The 8,974-nt window shown below is 39.2% G+C and overlaps 1 pseudogene; it reads left to right on the forward strand.

The window, feature by feature from the left end:
* The first annotated feature begins 4,704 nt into the window (after positions 1-4,704).
* Positions 4,705-5,372, forward strand: LOC122745885 (annotated as a pseudogene).
* The last annotated feature ends 3,602 nt before the right edge of the window (positions 5,373-8,974 follow it).

Raw genomic sequence — 8,974 nt, forward strand, 5'->3', positions numbered from 1 at the left:
GGGATGACAGCTGAGGGATCATTCACCTTTTGCCCCAGGGCCAGGTCATCATGGTACCACTACCACATAGGTCATCAAAGAACACATTAATTCCTTTTCCTTCTTAGCTTAATTGAGAAAGGATGGGATTTTCCAAAATAAACCTTTAATTAAAAACTGAAGAAAGACAAACTTCATAGAAGTATAGAAAGTAGATGAGTTTACAGAGCAGAGGTTTCTGGTCCTAATCTACCTAAAGCTTAACCACAGATAAGACTGATTCATACAGGTTTAGGAAGTTTCATATCCTTCCATTCACCTCAACTTTATTTGCTCCTTCCTCACCAGGGGAGGAGAAAGGGGAAAGAACTTTTCTGTTCTGCTAACTAAGCAGGATAGTAGATAGTTAAATAGATAAAGGGTCAGCAATGTCTTAATCAACAAGCATTTAAGTACCTATTGTGTGGGGGAAGTTTGCTAGGATCTGGGCCTATAAATTTTAAAAATTGAAACTGTCCCTGTGCTCAAGAAGGTTAAGAATGAAAGGAAGGGGGAAGAGAATAAGCATTTATAAGTAGTTACTATGTGCCAGACTCTATGCTAAGCATTTTTTACAAATATGGTCTATCTCATTTGATCCTTCCAACCACCCTGTGAGGTAGGTGCTGATATTATTTCGATTTTGTAGTTGAGGAAACTAAGGCAATTGGTGGTTAAGTGGGTTAGCCAGAATCACACAGCTAGTAAGTGTCTGAGACTGAGATTTGAACTCAGGTCTTCCTGACTTCTGGCCTAGTACTCTATCTACTAAGCCACCTAGCAGCCCCAGAAGAAGAAAGAGCATTAATTTAAGTAAGAAGCAATGACATTGCATTTATTTTTCCAACATGTTTATTGAATACCTACTATGTATGAGTATGACTAAGTAACGTGTGTGTGTGTGTGTGTGTGTGTGTGTGTGTGTGTGTGTGAGAGAGAGAGAGAGAGAGAGAGAGAGAGAGAGAGAGAGAGAAGACAAGAAGACGGGAGAAAGGTGTGGGGGGAGAGATACAAAAGAGAAAAATACAATAATATATGGTCTCTTCCCTCATAGCTCTCCCTCATTATACATTACCAAATTAGAACAGCTCCTTATGTCTACTCAACAAATGTCTGCCTCTACTTTTTCAAAGTGCAAATTTGACCTCCAACCTGGTGGAGATATTTCCTTTACTCCTACACCCCTGAGGAGACTAAAAGAAGTGCCAATTTTGAGAGGCTTAGGGATATATGAATTTTATTGATCGAAACAGACTCATCACACTGTGGGGCTTCCATATCAGGGCAAAGATTCCATCAATATTGCTCTCCAAGAACCAGACTTAGGAGCTCAAGGCTGACTTCTCCTCCCCCCCCCCCAAAAAAAAAAACCAAAACCACGTAAAAACATACACACACTCATTCACTCACTAAGGGATCACAATCATAGGAAACTGTATTGAAATTATGAGTCTTTCAAAGCATGTTTTCTAAAATTCTTTACCTTAAAATAACATAGCCACAAATTAACAAGCTGCAAATTAGGGCTTGCTTTATTGTTTTGTTGATTGTCCAGCCTTAAGAAAATGATGCAGAAAATGGAGATAATGCTGATTCAACTTAAAAGTGTATCTTTGGAGCAGCTAGGTGGCAGAGTGGATAAAGCACCAGCCCTGGATTCAGGAGGATCTGAGTTCAAATCCGAAATCAGACACTTGACACTTACTAGCTGTGTGACCCTGGGCAAGTCATTTAACCCCAAATGCCTCACAGAGAAAAAAAAAGTGTATTGTATAGACACTGTGTTGTTTTTTCAGAGAAATGGTTGTTAATCATTTATCATCAGACCTCCTGACAGTAGGTTACCACAAGGGGAAAATGAGTGTCAACCCTTATTGTTTATAATCTTCCAATAAGAGGGGAGTCTTTCAATCCCCACATACCAAACGGCACATTGTACTTTGGAAAAAATGATCATAAAATGCGACATTCTATAATCTTTCCCTATCACTTTTTTCAGGCTTCTCTTGGTATTATGGATGCTATGTGTCTCACAAAAGTAAGCACAGCCATCAGTCTTGCATAAGTGTATATGCCAGGGGAACAGGTAAGAGGAGATGAATGGCGCTTTAGTAGGTCACATCACCTTAATTAGGTTGTATATAAGCTCCATGGGGGCTGTTTCTTCTTTGCCTTTGGATCTCCAGTGCCTAGAACAGTGTCTGGCACATAGTCAATGCTTAGTAAATTCTTGTTGATTGATTAATGACTAGAAAAAATGACTCCAGGTGCATAGTCTATCAATGGTAGGATATGTTAACATAATGTTTAGTACCTACTTGGGTGCTGAGCATATAGGAGTTAATTATTTCTTGATTAATTATTAAGTTAGTAGCACCATAAAAACAGAGACTTGCTTAATTCCCAGAATGGTCTTTGAAGTCCTTATAAAGTACTCTTAAAAAATTGAAGATTGTAAAATAGAAACATCAGTGAAAGCAGCATAAATCAGACTAAAAAATAAAAACTTCTCCTTTAGTTATAAACATAGCATGTTTTTCATTTATGTAGGACTAAGTTTATGCTTGCGATGTCAGGAGGAAGGCAGCTCTAAGAGGTCTTTTTGCATTCATTTTGTGAGCTAGGCTTGTTTCCACCCATTAAAGTGTTTTTTTTTAATGTACTTCTTTTCATCTTTTGCTTTTATTCTTAGTTGAACACCAACACAATGCCATAGACTGGACATGGAAACTGGAGGGGGAGGGGAGGGATTATGCTCTAATACTATTTTACAGTATTGTGGAAATGTTTGTTTCATTTAAGTTCAGAATAAAATAAATACTTAAATAAAAAAATAAATAATCAAACAAAATACATAAATAAAAAATAGATGAATGAATGAATGAATGAATGAATGAATGAATGAATGAATGAATGAATGAATGGATAAATACACAAAGAAATAAATAAAATAAGACATTAACCAAGAAGATAAAGACTGGAAAACTATATGACGGTGCATATCCTTTTTATTATCAAGAAGTCTTTTCTTCCTGAAGAATATGAAACTAAAATTTGCAAAGGACGTTTTTGGGGTTTTTTTGAGTCCTTGAAAAACACGAGACAATCTCAAAAAAAAGAAAGAAAAAAGAAAAACATGAAACAAGATGGTTGAGGATAGAGATAAACTAGATGAAATAATAGGAGCAATTTATTATATTCCCCTCTTAGAATCGGAACATTAATAAACTTTGTTGCATAAGATTATATAGTTACATTTGCTACTCTTCTATGCCCTCCCTAATCTTTTCCTACCATCTTCTACCATAATCTTTTTACCATAAACTTCTATTTGACTCCCTAATCTTTTCCTAACATCATTGCAGACCAGAATATTCTGTACTCTCCTGCCTCCATATCTTTGCTCATATTGTTTCCTGTCCCTGGAATGCCCCCCTTCCTTCTCTCTACGTGGGGAATCCATTCTTTAAAAGTACAACTCAAATACTATCTCCTCCATAAAGCCTTTCTAATTGCACTTGCTGATAATGACATCCCTTGGACATCACATAGAATTTTTGTAAGGAGGAAAAGGATTTCTTACTGCCTATACTCAAGTCTAAATCTGATGCCTCATTGTGGACGCAATGAGGAAAATAAGTGGAGAATAAGATTCATAAATTCTACCAACTTAGAAAAATTTTGAACATGTCCCTGATTGGACTGGATTGCTAATGTTCAGCGACTGACCTAGGTAAACTCAGAGAGAGTCATCATTGGGCTGGCCATGATGTGATGAATTTTTCAGCAATAGCAACTCTCAGATATCATCTATTAAGTTACAGAGGGATTGTAAACCATACTGGTGAAGGGAGGACTGCACCAGTGAAATTACAGGTCCTTGAAATGTTGAAGTATTATGGAAAGGCTGTCACTATGGTATAGTTTGCCTATTTGTCATGGTACACCATAGGAAACTTATGGGTATAGGAGTTTCTGTGCTTGAAATAGCAGGAAAAAAAATTTCCTTCGTTGAACAGGAAGGGAGAAACACAAAGTATTGAGGAGTGAGGAGAGACAGAGACCTTAGAACAACAGTATAAGTTGTGCCTGGGCAGTCCATCATGGTAGGATGGGTAAAGGTGAGCTGTGGAGGAGGTGGTATTATAGGGCGTCTGAGAAATTCCCATTTTAATTAATCATTCTTGTGATATATAGTGGCTTGTATGCTTAGAGGACATAGAATGTGACTATTTCTTTCTTTCTTTTTTTTTTTTTGGTGAGGCAATTGGGGTTAAGTGACTTGCCTAGGGTACACAGCTAGTAAATGTAGTATCTGAGGTCGTACTTGAACTCAGGCCCTCCTGAATCAAGGGCCAGTGCTGTATCCACTGTGCCACCTAGCTGCCCCTGAATGTGACTATTTCTGGTGGCCCCTCAGAAAGAAGACTACCAGAGAGGGAGCAATGGAGAGGAGTATATAGATGTGAGCAGGCTATAGCACATGATCAATAAGGAATTAGTGCCTAGGGCTCTGGACTTTGGGTGAATCTAAGAATTCATTCTGAACTAAGAAAGAAGTAGTGAATCTATATTCTGTGAAAGGACATTGAGGTAAGGCCCTAGCTTCCACCCTGGCCCAGGCTTGAAGGAGGGAGGAAGGGAAGGATCCCAGGTGGTGGCGGCTACAAGTGGGAGGCCCTGGCCATGACAGACTTCAATCTGGGCATCATGTGTCTCGGCTGAGTGGTCGGGAAGACAAAGTACATGCTGATAGATGAACAAGACATCCCACTGCTGGAGAGATACTCCACTGAAGCACGAATGGAAGTAGATGCTGATGGAAATGGTGCTAAAATATTTGCTTATGTTTTTAACAAAACCACAGAAGGGGATCTGGACCATGAGTTGTTGTGGGAACAACACAAGGGAGGAATTGCTCCAGGATTTCAGGTGGTTCACCTTAATGCAGTAACAGTGCATTATCATCTGACTAGACAACCCACTGTTGGTTCCATAGAGATGGAGACCCAGAGTAGAAGAAATCTCTGGTAAACAAAGGGAGTAGAGTCTGTATTGGCTGGCAAGTCCGCAGCTTCCCACTGATCCTACTGAAGAACAGTTCCCTGTCCTGAGTTACTCATTATAACTTGAATGGAGATGTGGTAGAAGAGAATTCCTACACATAGCATGAACATCATTATCCTCCATGAACAATGACTGAGGAACAGTTCCATGAACTCAACATCTGTGGCCTGTGTCAGGTAGCTAGCGACTGTGGTTCCCAATCCCAGCAAAAGGACTGGCCTGCTCACAGGAAACATTGTCGAGAGAAGAAAGGACCCTTCCAGCAAGAGCTTGAGCCAGAGCAATGACTGATCAGTGACATCTCAGCAGTCAGACTCCTGCTTGTACAGGCATCTGTGGACTCTTGTTTTTGCACAGTAATAACAGACTGGTTACTGAAGCCAGAAGCACTAAAGAACCAATGATGCTTGCATAGAGCAGCCACTGTATAGAACAAACCACCTCAGGGGCTGGCTCTATGTAAGGGCACATAGCTTCCCCTCCAGTGTTATTCCCAAGCAGAGACAACTGTGGAGGCTTCAAGCAGAAAGCCTCTCATTATTTATATGTTAATATGTTTGTAAACTCATGTACAGTTTTTTGGGTTAGAAATTACAAATAGAATCATTTACTGTAATCTTCAAATGAAAAACTGTTGGGCCACATGTCTAAAAACCTTCATGTAGCAAAAGCTCATCACCTAGATAGCTGGAAGCCAAGCAGCTGGGCCAAGGCCAGGGGGATGGGCATCCAGCATCAGCAGTTACTTTGGAACAGAGTATGCATGGAACTAATATTTTTAAAAAGCAAAGTATAGTGTTGGAATTAAAAAAAGACAAGGAGGTGAGGGGTATAGCTGGCTTAATGCTTTATCTAAGGTTAGCTGGTTCTGAGCAGCTATCCATAGAGCCATCAATAGGGGCCATGCTATCAAAGATATCTCTTGAGAGAGCTGAAATGTAGAAGAGAGAAACTACCAGGGCAATGAGCAATTGTCTATGGGATTAACTAGTGCCTGGATTTCCAGGGATTAGTGTGAAGTCATGAAATTAAATGTTCACTGGGTTGAGGAAGAAGTTTTTATTCAGAGGCCAAAGTTCTCTATCACAGTGAAGCAGTGATGTGCTGGAACCACCTTATAATCAGCTCATGGAAGCTAATTGTTCAATTTTACAGTGAACATTTATACTTCAGAAACAGGCCAATGCTAGAAATTAGGACTTGAGTTGTTGTTTTGTTCATTGTCTAGATTTAAGTGATGGAAAAATACTAAGAAAACAGATTAAAATTTAAAATGTGTATTGTGTGCACTTCTCCCCCCACCCACCCACCATAAGACAGCCAGTTGTTTTTCATTTACTATCATGCCTCTGACAGTTGGTCATTATGGGGGAAATGAGTGCCAGGTATTATTGTTTATATGCCCTCAACAGGAGGGAAGGAGGTATATAGCTTTTCCATGGAGTGAAAAGAATTGTGCTCAGTTGTTTTTCATGTTTCTAACTCTTTATGACCCCTTTTGGGGTTTTCTTGGCATAAATATTGGAGTTGTTTGTCATTTCCTTCTTCAGCTAATTTTACGGATGAGGAAACTGAGGCAAACAGGGTTAAGTGACTTGCCCAGGATCACACAGCTAGTAAGTGTTTGAGACCACATTTGTACTCATGAAGATGAGTCTTTCTGACTCAAGCCCCAGCATTCTATCCACTGTGCCACATCAGAGATAATAATGATTACCTAATTAGTGATCTATCCAAAAGAACTAGAGTTTTATGAACTCCAGATCATAGAATCACAGGGCATAGATTTAGAGATGGAAAGGACTTTTGAGATTATCTAATTCAACTGTCTCATTTTATAGCTAAAAAAAGTAAAGACCTGGAGAGGTTGGGTTATATGACCTTGGTCATACGGCAAGTGTGTCACAATTGAGATATGAACCCAGGCCCTTCGACTCTAAACCTACTACCCTTGGACTCCAAACTGTAAGCTGACTCACCTCACTCTTTATTTTGGAGGAATGGTTTTATAAAGGGCAATGTGTTTTCATGCATAAAGATTGAAATGACTAATATAAAACCTGCTTTCCTGCATTCACTGGCTATTAAGTCTAAATAAGTTTTCTTTTTATTCTAACTACAAGCATTGCCAGCACAATGCTGCCCTAACCTTAAAGTTATGTTTTTTGTAAGTTGATGTGTAAAAGGCAAAAAATTACAGAATTTCACAGCAAAGAGGAAGGGACCAACTATGTCACATGGTTTAGAGATTCTAGTCTTTTTTGAGGCATGGATCCTTTTGATCACCTGCTGAAACCTATAGACCCCTTCTCAGAATACTGTTTTTAAATGTATAAAATTAAATACATTGGATGAAGAAGGAAATTAATTCTATTGAAACGCAGTTTTTCCCCCATCTCTCTGTCTCCCTCTGTCTCTGTCTCTGTCTGCTTGTCTCTGTCTCTAAGCATCTTCAGAGACCCTAGGTTAAGTCTTGATCTAGACTAATGCCACATTTTAAAGATAAAAGAATTTGTCAGGAGCTTCAACAGTCCTAAGAGAAAAGCACAGTCTTGTCATGGTCTGTATCAGATCTCTCTTTTTTTTAGAGAGATTGTTATTGGGAGTCTCTTTTAATATGTCTGAAAGCCACAGAAAGTAAAAACCTCCCTGGAAACAGAATAAATGACCCTAAAGCAACTTGCCCAGTAGGTGATCTCTCCTTGGCTGGTTTGCTCATTAGGTTATCTCACTCTTCCCAATCAATCAGCTATCCCAGGGGGCTCTTACAGGGTTTTGATGCCACATCAATCATATAAATTGGCCTTTAGGTATTTGGGCCAAGTCTATCCTTCTTTATATGTGATGATTCTGAACACTAAGATATTAACTATTTTAGAAAGGTCTGGGCAACCAACCAGTTAGATTTAAGGTAAAATAGGGTTATTTGTACATGTATAGTCATACCTAGTGTCCAAGTATTAAAGCAGATTTTATATCTGTGCCACTTAAATGGCTATTAGGATAATGCCCTCAGATAAGTATAATTTCTATTTTTTTCTATGTGGGGCAATGAGGGTTAAGTGACTTACCCAGGGTCACACAGCTAGTAAGTGTTGAGTGTCTGAGGCCAGATTTGAACTCAGGTCCTCCTGAATCCAGGGCCGGTGCTTAATCCACCATACCACCTAGCTGCCCCAGATAAATATAAATTTTGACCTACCTCAATGAGATTTTATAATCTGTCATTTCAGTCTATTCTACTGGGCTCACCAACCTTTTAATATAGGTCACCTCTATTGAAAGTTGTCCATGTGCAAGCAGAGGTCTAAACTTTGACCAAATCTGGGGTTTGATGGGGGTAAATGCTGATCACCTTAGACAATTACTAGCTGTGTGACCCTGGGAAAGTCAATTGATTTTTTTTCAGCTTTAGTCTCCTCATGTGGCTAATAACAACACCTACCTCACAGGGTTGTTATAAAGATTAAAAGAGATAACACATAAAGGGCTCTGTGAACTTCAAAGTGTTATATAAACCCTAGTTGTTACTGTTGTTGTTATTCATTTGTATTTTAAAGTGTTATGAAAAATTAAAGGCTGCATGGTGATAGAGGTTGGCATTAGAGATAGGGAAAACTCAGTTTATCCTGCCTTTGACAGTGTAAAGTACCCTTTCCTTTATTGCCAACCAGAGGAACATAAGGTTTTGGAGGAAAGTAGCCTAGCACCAGTTCTAGTGTCAAATGGAAAGCTGAGGTGTTTTTCCTGTTGAGAAGTTAGTGGCATCTTCCCAGCTTTGCCCTCTTCTTCCTAATATGAATCTGAAAAGTAGGTACGGCTGCTGAGAAGTCTCCGTGCAGTCCTAGACAATAGTTGATGGTCTGTGGGAAGATTTCTTGATGTAAAA

This window comes from Dromiciops gliroides, chromosome 3, assembly GCF_019393635.1.
Source record: "Dromiciops gliroides isolate mDroGli1 chromosome 3, mDroGli1.pri, whole genome shotgun sequence".
Lineage (NCBI taxonomy): Eukaryota > Metazoa > Chordata > Mammalia > Microbiotheria > Microbiotheriidae > Dromiciops > Dromiciops gliroides.